Source organism: Lissotriton helveticus, chromosome 6 (assembly GCF_964261635.1).
Source record: "Lissotriton helveticus chromosome 6, aLisHel1.1, whole genome shotgun sequence".
NCBI lineage: Eukaryota > Metazoa > Chordata > Amphibia > Caudata > Salamandridae > Lissotriton > Lissotriton helveticus.
The window spans coordinates 967255256-967269585 of NC_136067.1; the positions used below are offsets into that span (position 1 = coordinate 967255256).

At 46.2% G+C, this 14330-nt stretch overlaps 1 protein-coding gene across 4 annotated transcripts in view; it reads right to left on the reverse strand.

The window, feature by feature from the left end:
* The window catches only part of LOC144763225 (uncharacterized), a 268530-nt gene that overhangs the window by 126269 nt on the left and 127931 nt on the right, over positions 1–14330 (reverse strand). The window lies entirely within an intron of this gene.

The window sequence follows — 14330 nt, forward strand, 5'->3', positions numbered from 1 at the left end:
TTTGAAGATAAAATGTAAGACATCTCTTGACATCTAAAGAATGCAGAGTGCTTTCTGCTGATGTTTGAGGATTAGGGAAAAAAGTTTTTAAGATGACCGGCTCATTAAGATGGAAATCAGAAGGCACTTTAGGGATAAAAGCTTTTTTTCTTCTTTTTTCTAAATAATTTTTTATTGAACAGTGCAAATCACCATGATAAAATGTCTTGTATTAACACCATACATCACATCTGTCCTATTTTCTGATTTTTGACCCTTGTCCACCTCTCCCCACCCCAATGCTCAGATCAGACCTGGATACATAATATCTTCGGTATACACATTACATTTCAGGTAAATATATAATCGGAGAGCAAAATATTAACATGGTCATATAATAAATCAAAACTCACACAGCTTTTAATCCAAATATAATTCTAGACATAAATGTTCTATATTTGTACCCACTGTAAAATAGTATCCCATATTGCCATCCCCTTTTTGCGTTTACTAAAGCCTTTTCTTTTGTAGATGGGTACTTCCAAACTGCAAGTGGCCAGCAATCTTGATCTCCATTGTTGAAAGGCTGGAGCATTTGCATCGAGCCATGCTGATGCCACACATAATCTAAAAAACGCCATTGCAACAAATATCAGGCCACACATACCTTGTAGTCGTGGGGGATTAGCTATTCCTAACATAATCTCCTCAACGGAGATTATTAGCCTTGTATTAAGTAATTCTGACAAATAGTCTGAGATATCATTCACGACTTTCCTAAGTCCTGGGCAGGAGGCAAACATATGTATACTATCCGCTACAGTGGAAGCGCATCTCGGACATGTAGTTCCCTTCCCGGTCCCCCATTTAGCTATTTTATTTGGTGTATAGTACAAATGGAAAAAAGTCTTAAAATATTGAGCCTGTAATTTGGTGGACATTAAACTAGATTGGAATAAAGTAAAAGAATAGTTAACGGCTTCAGCCGAGACTCCAAGTTTAGTCTGCCATGTACTCATATGATTATCCAGATCATCTGGGAGACAGCAGATCAGTTGTTCATATATCGTCACAATTTTGACATTCTTTTTTTAATATTGCTTTCCATTAACTCAACTTTTTGAAATCCTTTCCCTCCCTCTCCTTTCTTCGAAAGATAATCACGGATTTGCAGGTATTTAAAAAAATCATGTTGATCAAGATTATATTTCATTTGTATTTCCCCAAAAGATTTCATGGTTGATTTAAAATAAAAACAGCCTAGTTGCGTTATCCCTTTGTGTATCCATTTCTTCATGCACAAATCGTCAAAAATCTCGGGGAGATTACTATTCTCATAAATTGGAGTGTAGTATGATAGTCGTCCTAAACTGGATACTTTCCGTATATAGTTCCACGCCTTGTAGATGCCTAGTAGTGACTTAAATCTAACTTTTTTGAAATAATTATCATTAATATGGCGCCATAGCGCACACCTCGATTCTTTACCTAAAATAAGTTCTTGTGGTGATGGGATCTCACCTTCGATATTTGCATTCGTATCAAGTAAGGTAGTACAGTATTTCAATATGGCTGCCCAATAATATAACTTAAGGTTAGGTAATGCCAATCCACCCCTATCCTTAGGTAGAGTAATTGCTTGGAATGCTCTTCGGGGTTTCTTGTATCCCCATAGGAAGCTGGAGAACATGTGGTCTATATCTTTGAACAGCTGTGATGGAAATTCTGAGCAAATTGATTTGAAAAAATATAGAAATCTAGGTAGATAGAGCATTTTATTTTAGTTAGACCTGCCCCAGATAGAAAGATGTAGATTATTAAGACGAGTCATATCTTTTTTGGTACGCTGCATTAAAGGGACAATATTATCTATACTGGCCACGAGGCTGCTTCCCCATATGACGACTCTACTACATGCGGACCAAGCGGGGTTTATCCCGACTAGGAATACCTCGACTAATATTCGCCGCCTCATCCGTGTATTGGAGTGTGAACTGGAAGACGGTATGATGCCGGCCGTGTTGTCGGTTGATATGGAGAAGGCGTTCGACAGCCTGGAATGGGACTACCTCGACAGGGTGCTGGAGAAATTCGCTTTAGGAGAGCAGTTTAGGCGATGGACGAAGGTCTTGTACTCCATGGCGACAGCCAGGGTGAGACTGGGTACGGTCATATCCTCAGGATATCCGGTACAAAGGGGTACAAGGCAAGGATGCTCGCTTTCGCCCCTGCTGTTCGCACTGGCGATTGAGTCCCTGGCGTCCAACGCTAGGACAGGGACAGCTTATAATGGCCTTATGTGTGGAGGAATCCCGCACTACATTTCCTTGTATGCAGACGATCTGCTATTGTTCTTGGAGGACGCGACATTACCACTGCAGGGAGCGGTGGGCCTGCTCGCGGATTTTGGGGCGCTTTCGGGCCTCAGAGTTAACTGGACTAAAACGTGCGTTCTCCCTCTGAGACAGGAGATGCAACAACCGCTGTTGCCCGTTGGTCTGTTATGGGAGCGATCATGCTTCACATACCTGGGAGTTCGGATATATCATGGTGTTGACGACATGTTGGAGGGGAATATAGGACGCTGTATAAGGGCCCAGAGAGGATGTATGGCGTGTTGGGCAACCCTTCCCCTTTCAGTAGTAGGGAGAGTGGCGCTGCTGAAGATGGTGGCTCTGCCTCGCTTACTTTATTACTTCCGGACACTGCCTTTATGGATTCCCCCACGGTTCTTCCGAGAACTTCGCACGCTCACCATTGACTTTATATGGGGGCACGGGAGGCGGCGAGTGGCGCTGAACACGCTGTTGAGACCGAAATTAGAGGGGGGGTTGGCAGTTCCTAACTTCGAACTTTATTATTTGGCGGCACAGCTGCAGATTCTTACCCAACATGTTGCACGAGAATTTAGGGGCCCGGATCAGACTCGTGGAATGGGAGTACAGAGGCACGTGCTATCCTATATAATCCTGCAACAAAAGCTTGCATTACGGGACTTAACCTTGGAGGAGAAGACCCTGAGGTTGTGCTGGAATAAAAGCCAGAGGAGGACAGGAGTGGCACACCCGTACGCGCCTGGGTTTCCTCTGGGAATGCTGACGGCCCTACCGCATGGGGGAGACTGGTCTCCACTACTGGAATGGGAGGAACTGGGGCTGCACATGGTGGGGGACCTCTTTGCTGAAGGCGGATTGTCGCCCTTCCGGGCAGTGCAGGCTCAGTTTGGTCTCCCTGATGGGAGCTTCCTGTTACACATGGCTGTCACGAAGGCGATTAAGAAACATTGGAAGTCTGGACAGACGGGAACCAATGACCACAAAGGCCTGCCAGTATGTGGTGATGGCGACGGGCACCTTTAAGGCGGTCACTTGCCTGCAGTCTCGACTGCTACATGAAGGATTAGACCCGCTTGCGGCACTCAAGCAAAGGTGGGAGGAAAGTGTGGGGAAGCCCATCCCGGACGCGACGTGGGGGTACATATTGAGGAGGACGTGGAAGGGGTGCAGGAATGCTCGATTTCAACAAGTAAATTTTTTTGTGCTGCACAGGGCTTATCTTACTCCAGGGAGGATCCGGAAGTATTTCCAGGTACAAGATGCTGCATGCCCTAGATGTTTGTTGCCTGATGCAGAACTGGACCACATGTTGTGGGACTGTCCGAACCTAGGGCTCTATTGGTCCGAGGTGGGGGAGCTACTTAACAAGATTACTGATAGACAGGTGGTATACGACAAGGCGGCCTGTTTGTTGCTCTGGTTTCCCCACACAAAGAAGACCAAGATCACCAGTAAATTTATTGACTTAGGTCTTATATTAGCCCAGAGAGAGATAACGTGGCACTGGAAATCGAAGGAGGGCCCGTCTGGTAAACGATGGGTGACTGAACTGTGTAAATGGGCTAGTAGCAAAGGTACTATCAGACTTAGGCAGGCAGCGCGCACAGCTAATGAGAGGAGTCTAGAGATGGCGCGAGCTTGGGAGGAACTGGTGCGAACGCTCAAAAACAGTTTGACGAATGAGGATGACTAGGGCGGCAGGGGGTTCTGAAGGGTAGTTCTATAGCATACAAAGATAGATGAGTAGGACTCCTGCAGGCTTCTTCCTTTTGGCGATCAATGCAGGTGAGCTAGGCCCACACCAGCCAAGGTTCAAGGGGCGGGTGGGAATGGGAGGGTGGGAAGTCCTATTGTTGAGGTAGTGCAACTCTGATGTTCGAGGGCTGCATGAGTTGCTGTTTGGAATGTATGACTGCTCACACTTTCCCCACTTAGGGAAGATACGCCGAGTTTAACCCCCACAGGGTGGCTACTACTGGGGACGAGATGGTTGATGGAGGAACACCAAACAGTAATAGCAGCACATACTAGTATTTCCCGCCCGAGTTTAAATGAAGGTTGTTTGTTGAGACCAGGGGATGGGATGACAGAAGAAAAGCAGATGCTGGATTATCTAGCCGAACAGATGTCAATATTTCCTTGTGCTATTGCCCGGTTTAAGTACTTGCTGACTGGCGCCGCCCGGCCTCCGGGATGTGGGCTCACCGGCTGTGTGATAACTGATTAACGATATTTATGGGACGTTTGTGAATGGCGGAACTGCCGGACCAATGATTGTAAGTTTTCTACATCTGCAATAAGAACACAGTTTAAAAAAAAAAGGTACAATATTATCATTGACAATATTCTCTATTTTGGCGATTATACTCACACCGAGGTATATTGATTTTTCTACAACCCGTGGATCTATCATCACTGTCTGGTTTTCGAGAATGATTTGCGTTTTATTTAGATTTAGTTTATACCCTGAGATCTAGCCAAACATATCGGCTTCTTCTTCAATCAGACCTATTGCATTCACGGGGTCACTGATGACTAAAGCAATATCGTCAGCATACGCTAGCGTTTTTGCGGCTTGATTTCTTATACGTATCGGTTGAATCTTTGGATTATTTTCTAATCTTCGAATCTATATGTCGATATATATTGCAAATAAAAGAGGCGAACATGGACAGCCCTGTCTTGTCCCTCTTTTAATTGGAAAACAATCTGATATTAGTCCATTCACCATAACAGCCGCTGAGGGGTCCTGATATAGATTTTGAACTGCTCTAATAAATGGTGCCCCAATCCCTATGTTGGCCATTGCTGCCCATAGATAGTTCCAGGAGATCCTATCAAAGGCCTTTTCGGCGTCTAACAATATAAGGGCCATAGGGTCTCCTGAAACCTCAGTCCAGTCAAATAATGCGATGACCCTCTGTATGTGATCAGTGGTGTCCCTTCCAGGTATAAACCCATGCTGTCTAGTTGCTACTACTTTATCAATATTAGGGGCTAATCGCATAGCGAGTAGCTTAGAATATATTTTTGAATCACATGTTATTAAAGTTATCGGACGGTATGATCCCAGCTCGGTAGGGTCCTTGTGTTTTTTTAGGAAACACTATAATTTTAGCCTTAGCCCATGATCTTGGTGAACGACCCCCTCGGAATATGTGCATGAATAATGCTAGTAATCTCTTTTACTTGGGCGGCAAATTTAATGTAAAATTCAGTTGGGATCTCGTCTAAACCTGCTGCTTTACCAGCTCCCAAGCTATTTAATGCGAGAACAATGTCTTCCCAATATGGGATAGCATCCATAGGATCTGCCTTGTCACTCTCTAATCTAGTGTAGTTATTTTGATCAATATACTCATCAATAGAGTATTGTGAGTATTTTTGAAATTATATTTTGATTGCCTCTGAATCTGTTGTTAACCCTACGTCTGGATCCCGAATAGACTTTATACTGTTGGCCGTGCTTTCCTCACATGTCCGGACCGCCAGCTGATATACGACTTGTTCATTTAGTTCATATACCTTTTCTTTAAACGAAGTTGCCTTATCAATTGCTTTTGTTATTCAAATATTTATGATATGATTCTTAGCAATAGTAATATTACTCAGATCTTCTTCTGGTGCTCTACCTTCTGTAATAGATTTAATTAAACTTTCTTCTGCCTTGATTACAATGTTTTGAAGGACCTTCATTTCTTCTTTTGCTTTTTTATTAGCTTTTAAAGAAAAACAGAGTCTCACCTCTAATACCTGCTTTTAGTGCATCCCCAACTGTCTCGATAGATGCGCTCCCTATGTTCTCTTCTAGGAATCTGGGAATCCATTGTCGCATGGAGTCACAATACCATATATAAATGAGACCATGAGTTTGACATAGGTTTTGTTACTGTATATTGTACACAAAGTCAGCTTTGTTCCCGTGTTCATTTGGACCTCTGTTATCGCCCATCAACCAAATGTATCTGACAAGGAGCGACTAAATTGCATCCCACTTAATTTCTCCGCAACTCCCTTTGTTTTGGCCTTTTAAGATGTTGCAGTGACCATCTTGAAACCCAATCAATTCAAAAGATATGTTTGACCGCCCTCGATGTGAGTTACTTGTATACATATAATATTGGGTCTAATTGTTTGGAGTCCACTAGCTACCCTTTGCCTTTTTTCTCATCATTCAGACCACACATGTTAATGGACAACATTTTCAACCTAGTTCCCATAGACATTTGTACAAAACCTTACATTTAGCACTCCCTCATTGCTTAGTACTGCCTTCAAAACTGTTTATCCCTTTCTGGAGTTGTAAATGTGTATGTTGGACAGTTAACCCTGGTCTGAGTTTCCTACCCCTCTCCCCACCCCCACCCTGTTCACCTGTCCCCCCCTCTTTTGCCCTGACCCCCCCCCCCTCCTCTAGAACCCCCTCGCCACCCGCCACCACCCATTGAGGCTACCTGGTTCAGGGAGAACCAGGGTAGTCAGTGAACCACGTCCGGTTCCGCGACCCGATGCCTGTATCCGCTATCAGCACAAAAAAAAAGAAAAAAACATCGTGGATAGCCACTGTCTTAAATTTTCAAATATGATTTCGAATAATGTAGCTTTAGAAATGTTGGTGTTTAATCTTTGTTATCTATTCATGTTACTGAAAACTTAGAGTATATATTGTAGTTATTCTTCCTAATTACTCTTTTTATTTTTTTATTTTGTCTTTCCCAGGGTCAGTGTACTCCTGCCACCCAGACTCACAGACATCTACAGAACTTTGGGTTAACCCAGTCTCCAGGCCCCCTTCCGTTGCTTCTTGATACCTGTCGTGGAGCGGCTGCAGACACATCTCTTTTGGTAGGAATCCGTAGAGGCCTTTGCCCCTAGCTTGCCATGGTACTGCGTGAGCTGTGCCGGCCTCTCATCGCCAAAGGGTCACTGAAGAACTCCCAACAGTGCCACATCCAAGCCGCACGTGTAATCCCAAGGGTGGATTGTCCAATGGTTGAGATTGCTCTCACCTGCATGCATCAGGTTCACCGGTGCACACACTTGTTCCTGCATGACTAGCCTCCCACGGCACCAAATATGCCTCATTGACCTCTGGGTGTTTCATAGGCACAGGGCTCAACTCTAGATGTCCAGTGCTCCTTGGATGTTCTTTGGTATGCAATTAATTGCAATAACAATCACAGTTCTTAGTCTGTAACGTGCAGTGTACCAGGTGTCTACTACACACCATTCACTTATTCTTTTCCGTCGGGCTCTAGTGCTGTGGCCACATTTTTCTTCTCATCCTCCTTTTCCAGATGTAGCCTTGTTCCATTTTGTCAAAACCCTTCTTCCTTCAGACCAGTCCTCTCCATGTGACGGTGCACTTCACTTGGAATTTCCTAGCCATTTGCTACCCCTAGGACTGACTCTCTTTGCCACTCTCTCTCTCCTGACCAAGCCTCTTGCAGTAATCTTCCTGCTGGACCATGTTGCAGCGCTGCAGATCTGCTGAAGAGGCACACCAGCAAATAGCGCAGTAGAAGAAGAAACTGTTCTGGTAGAATGCGCTCGAACAGTTGCAGGAAGTGGTTTTCCAGCTTGTTGATAGCAAAAGGCAATTGCAGTAGATATCCAGCGTGCAATCGTTTGCTTGGTGACTGGATGCCCTTTACGCATCCGTCCGTAGGCTACAAAAAAGATGTTCAGTCTTACGGATACTGGCCGTCCTTTGAAGATAAAATTTAAGACATCATAAAGAATGCAGAGTCCTTTCTGCTGATGTTTAAGGATTAGGGAAGAATGTTTTTAAGATGACTGGCTCATTAAGATGGAAATCAGAAGGCACTTTAGGGATAAAAGCTGGATTGGTGCTGAGCACGACAGAGTCCTTGGTAAATTGAAGAAAAGGCGGTTTTGTAGTAAAAGCCTGTAAGTCACTTACTCAACAAGAAGTGAGAGCTAGGAGCAGCGAAGTCTTCCAGTAAATTAATTTGAGATCGACCCTATGGATTGGCTCAAATGGGGCTTTCATGAGTTGTGCCAACACAATGTTTAAACTCCAAGGAGGAGGCGGGCAAAGATTTGGAGGAAACATCCTAAATAGGCCCTTGAAAAATTGTTGGATTACTCTGGAGGAGTAAAGAGAGGTGGAACCATCTTGTTGAAATCTGGAAATTGCTGCACCGAAAACTTTTAAGGGTAGAATGTGAGAGGCCTGATTTCACTAGATGTAAAAAGAAAGGCAAATGTTGGTCTGGTGTAGAATGAACGGGGTGAACGTTAGAAGCTTCACACCAAAGACAGAACTATTTCCATTTCAGTTTGTAGGTTTTTACAGTGAAGGGTGCTCTAGCTTTAGCACAAACCTCCCTGCAGTCTGAAGGAATATTTAGGTTGGCAAATTCATAGTATTCAGGTTTAGGTGCCACTAAACGAAGAGATGCTGGATCGGGATGGCAAACCTGTCCCTGATTATGAGGAGGAGCCCGCCTTTACCCCCGTGATCTCTCCCCACCGGAGCTTTCCAGGCGAGTTGCCGTCCGTCGGCCTGGACCAGAGAGGGTTAACTAACCCAGACTCCTCTTCCCTGCAGGAACGCCCATGGAAGAGCACCAACCAAAGGGAAGAGACCTGGGGCATTAGAAGGGAGGACCTGGCGCGAGAAGGAGAGAACCCAGAAGATGCCACGAACGAAGAGGTGGACACGCTGAACACGGACAAGGGAAAGCTACAACGAGAGAAGACTGGACCGAACAAGGAGCGACCCAAGAGCCGTGCCGTTCCCGAAGAAGACAAGGACGACATTGTGACTGGTGAAGCAGAGGTCTGGTCGGAGGATTGGTGGACGCCCCCGGAGGACGCCTGTATGCCGCTGTAACTCTGGAGAGTTACGGCAGACGCGGTATGTAAATCGGACCAGGGGGTGGGGGAGGGAGGTAACCATAACGGGAGGACGGATACGGGGATTTAATTTAGTTACACATATTTGCTTTTGGGAGGGGAGTGGGCACACTGTGACCTTTTTGCAGCCCTTACTATCTGACCCTCGGTACCTCTTCTACTTTAATGAAAGCGGGCGTAAACATAACAAGTGTTGGCCCAGACATTCTGTTCTTTGCGTGCCATAGTTCCGACCAATATTTGCTCTGATGGTGGCATCCTAGTTCTCTTTACTCTCATTTGTCTTATATAGGAGCCCGTGTCCTGAAGTAAGGAACGAGCTAAAAGACAATTCTATCGTTTTGTTTTTCTCCTAGTGAATAGCACTATTTTCTCCCTAACTTCCTGCACTATCCTTACCTTAAGTGCACTCGGTGTCCCTATCACCCTGGTGATGGTACTCTTTTGACAAACTGTGACAAATACACTTACCGCCTGTCTCTTCTTTTTACACGCTACCCGGGGAACGTCAACACCACCCACTGGGAGAAGAGGAAAAACGGTAGAGGAAGCTCAGCGACAGCCTGAATCCAACATCCCCAAGGCCCACCTGTGTTATTTGTATACCAAGATTTAAATAAATACGCCACAATAGATTCACGCATAAGACCTCCTAGCTTCTTTTTCCGCCCGTCCCTCTCACATCGATCCATTGTCAGAAGATCTGGAGTGGGGCTGAGCAGAATCGGGTCGACTCGGACAGAAGCAGAGGTTCCGTAAACCAGATTTGTCGAAGCCACCTTGGAGCTATTAGAAGAATGCTGCAAGGTTCCCTCCTCATTTTCCGAAGCACCCTGGAGACCAGAGGAATCGGCGGAAAAGCGTAGGCATAAATCTTTGACCAGTTCATCAAAAATGCATTCCCGCACGACTCTGGTTGGGGAAGCCAACTTGCATAGAATGGGCATTTGCGGTTCAGATTGGTTGCAAATAGATCCAAATTTGGGGGGCCCCATAACAGAAAATTGCAATCCAGTGTGGGTTAATGTAATTCCCACTCGTGGTTGGATGAGATTGACCTGCTCAGAGAATCTGCTAGAATGTTTTACGCTCCCAAAACTTGTACTGCCGTTAGAGTGATTTGTTGTTGGATTGCCCAATACCAGATTTGCTGGGCTTGAAGGGATAGCAAAATGGACCTTGTGCCCCCTTGTTTGTATATATAGTGCATGCTTGTTGTGGTGTCCGTCCGGATCAACATCAAAACTCCCTGAATGATGGTGCGAAAAGACTTTAGCACCAGGAATATGGCTAGTAATTCCAAAAGGTTGATATGACAGGTCCGTTGGTGGGTATCCCACCTTCCCTTGACTGTGAGGCCCTGAAGGTGTGCTCCCCACCCTTCGAGAGATGCGTCTGTTGTGAGTGTGAAACTTGGGGTGTCCACCAGAAATGAACAGCCTGCTGATACGTTTGTTTTGAGATTCCACCATAACAGAGCTGTTTGCATCTGAGACGTGACCTTGACCATATCGTTGAAGGATCAGTAAACTTGAGTCCATTGTTTGTCGAGTTCCTCCTGGATGGGTCTCATTTTTAGGCCGCAGTGAGGGACTAGGGGAATGCAAGAAGACAACATCCCTAGCACTGACTTTAACTTCCGAACAGAAACAGACCTTCTTGACAGGAGGGAGGACGCTAGGTTGCAAATTCGTTGTCGGCTTTCATGCGAAACGAAGGCTTTTGCCAGTTTGGTGTTGAAGATGGCCCCCAAGAACATCCTGATTTGAGCAGGGATGAATTGAGACTTTTCCAGGTTGAAAGTGAGGCCCAGAGACTGGAAAAGGGACCTGCAAAATAGAGTGTGTCGAGATTCCAGTTCGAACGACTGTGCCTTTAGAAGGAAATCGTTGAGATAGGGAAATATCTGTACACCTTCTAGACAAGCTCCCATTCTTCCCTGTCATCATCATCGTCGTCATCAATGACATGTGGATTGTCCTGTTGCTGGAATCTTGACGCCGCCGGAGAAGGTGGAGGAAGCGGCCCTGCAATGGGAAGAGGTGGAAGAGGCGTCTGTGGTTCCAGAGAGGCCGGGACTGAGTGTGGAAAATGACGGAAATAGTCGTACAGCATAAATTGAAGATTTGAAATAAGGGACATGGGCATTTGTACCATGGAAAGATCTGGCGCTGGTTGGTTGGTATGCCCTGAAAAATCTTCATACTCTTGATCGCCAACAAAATCTTGGCATTTAATTAGAAGTTCAGAGGGACTGCGAGAAGCCCGAAATCTGTCATCATTCTCCGAATCACCTTCACCAGCCTCAGAAGAAAACAGCTCTGCTGGTAGATGAGGAGTGGGTTATATTGGCAACAGAGTATCCAAAGACTATCAGCGCTGAAGCAGAGAACTTGTAGAAGACTTCAAAGGAACCAGATCCAAGCATGCAGCCATCGACGCGGTCGCTGTGAGATGCTGGCGCTGAGCTGCAGACGAAGCCACTGTCGACGAAGTCACCGTCAACGAAGTAGAAAGGGCTGTCGACACTGACCCCCCTCGTTGACAAAGATGAGCATGTCGATTAATTTTTTTTCTGTTTAGAGGACGTCGTTGATGAAGTCAAAGGTACAGTGGATGACAGAGGTCTCACCTTCACTGACACTAACGTCAATGGCGATGTTGCCGACGACAGGATCATAGCTGGCTTTGTAGAAGAGGAAGTTGAAGTTGTCGTTGTAGAAGCGACGACGGAAGTCCTCGTTGACGGAGGGAGCGCCGACGAGCTCGCCGACAAGATGGCCAGTTTTTTTAGGCAAAAACTGCTCAGAAAGAGTCTTAGACACCTGAGAGGCAGATCTTGGGGGCGCTGAGGGCAAAGGCAGACTCTGAGGGGGTGGAAGCACCCCTTTTGAAGAAGAAGGCAGGTCTGTGGGCTTTGCAACATGATGTCTCTTCAACACTAAGTTTAGGAGAAGCCCTCTCAGACTCAATGGCTCTCTTCAAAGATGAAGCAGTCCGGACAGAGGAGACACTTTCCACATCTGACAGGGGATTATCCGAAGTCCTCAACTTCTGTAGCCACAGAAGAAAACGCCCCTCTCCCTGTCCTCAAAAAGTCTTTTGGGAAAAGGTCCTGCAGATTTTACAATCCTTCACCTGATGGTCAGGGCAGAGGCAATAAATGCATTTTTTGAGGATCCTCAGAATGAATTTGTTGTTTTCCACATGCTCCACAGGGTCTGAAGAGAGACTTCTTGGTCGTAGACATGGCAAAAATATCTCCTTTCTGAAGAAAAAAAGGAACGATGTGCAGCAGAAAATCTGAGGGCCTGAGCCTCTGAGGAGAAGATTCTAGAGGGTGCTAGCGCTTGATTGGCTGGAGTTTGGACTATTCATAATGACTTGGATAGGTTATTGAAGCGGCAAGTTTCTGTCTATCAATTTCTAGGTCTCTACAATATTCTATGGTTATTTCTTAGCTATACTATGGTTATGTTATTACTATATTGCTATTTTTATGTACCGTTGGACTTCGGCAACGGGGAATATTCAAGCATGTGAATCTATGAAAGACATCCCAATACTGGAGAAACATAATTTCTTACCATGCTTCTGGATGCTGCCACCAGCTTAAACCATGTGCCAGGCAGCCTTCTAAGCGTTTCAGGGCTTTTCTCTTCCAAAGGTGTCCTTTGCTGCTGCAGTGACCACCCAAGGCCACTAGAAGTCACTGCAGTCATCTCCATAAGCCCCATCTGCTTTCCCCCTTGAGGTCCACTTGCTTAGCTATTATTTGGTTTGTCCTTCTCTCTACCCACTGTCTTGGAGCATGGCAGTGCTAAAACCAGTCTTCTTGGGAGCTAATCTCATCCCAACATGCCCCTCAAACCCTGGGCTGTGTAATTCCTCTGGGGACCTTCATTCAGACCACACACTCTTGCAGCTCTGCCCCCAGCCCCAGTGTGATGCCACTCTCTTCCTCACTGGGGTCGCGGCAGGCCACAAAACGCTTCAGGCCTTCTGGTGCATTGGAATTTCTGGTTGTGAGGCGGAAGAGCCGCACCTCCCTCTGCTGATCTGGGGTTAGGCTTCTCGCACCTCCTCAGACACTTCGTCCATTTGGCCTACCTCACCACAATGAGGGTGATTCCAGTAATAAGCCTTTCTCTACCCATCCTCTCATCTGTGGGCGGGCCCCCCACTGGGCCACCGCAGAGAAAGGCGTGGGGCTTCCACACTGGCGCGACTTTGCGGCACCAGGCTCAGATATAGGGACGCTTCTCGCGGGCCACAGCACCTCCTCCAGTGTTCCTCTGGCATGTGCGGCAGGGAAGCTGCTCTCCTCACCCGCAGGACATCCACACCTCCTCACGTCGCCTGTCCTCTCACCAGGACCAGGTGAGTAATGACGGGGCGATGCACCTATTCTCGAGGGCAGGGGCACAGCTCCTCTGCTCTTCGTCCCTGGTTGCAGCAGCCATTTTCTACCTTCGGGCCATGCTAATCTCCGCTGCAGCACTGGTACATCGGGCTGCTGCTGCAGCTTTCCTCAGGCCACGGCCATACCGTATTTTGCAGGCACAGTCTTTGTGGATTTCAGGGAGGTGATACTCACGTGGCTACACGGCCACGAACCTGATTCACACAACCCTCACCTACGGTGCATCAATCGGTGCTCTGTCAGCCTGGTGATGCGCTTCTTACTTTGTTTCGGTGCTGCTGATCACAGTTAGGGGCCACCGGCGGCTTACCACGCACAGTAGGCTGTCCACTTGCCACTCAGCTACGAATCTCCAACGCATATTCAGTAACTTTAATTCGTGACCATCACAGGAATGGTGGACTGCTAGGGTCAGCTGACTACCATGTCCATGATTGCCTTTTAATAAAGTGAATGAATGAATAAACTAACTAATTTGCAAGTTTGATTTTTGGCACCTGTTGCATCGATTGAGTTTATGTCTAGGCCAAATAGATTAGGTAGCTGAAGGAAGGAAAGTAACAGGAGACAAAGGAAATGGGGCTGGGGTGCAATTGTTTTAGTTGATTTGAGTTAGGACTCTTAGGGCGGGGTAGTCTCCTCTCTTTTCTTAAAGGATGGAAAGGTGAGGTGTTTTTGCTTAACGCTAATGGATTAAACAATACTAGGAA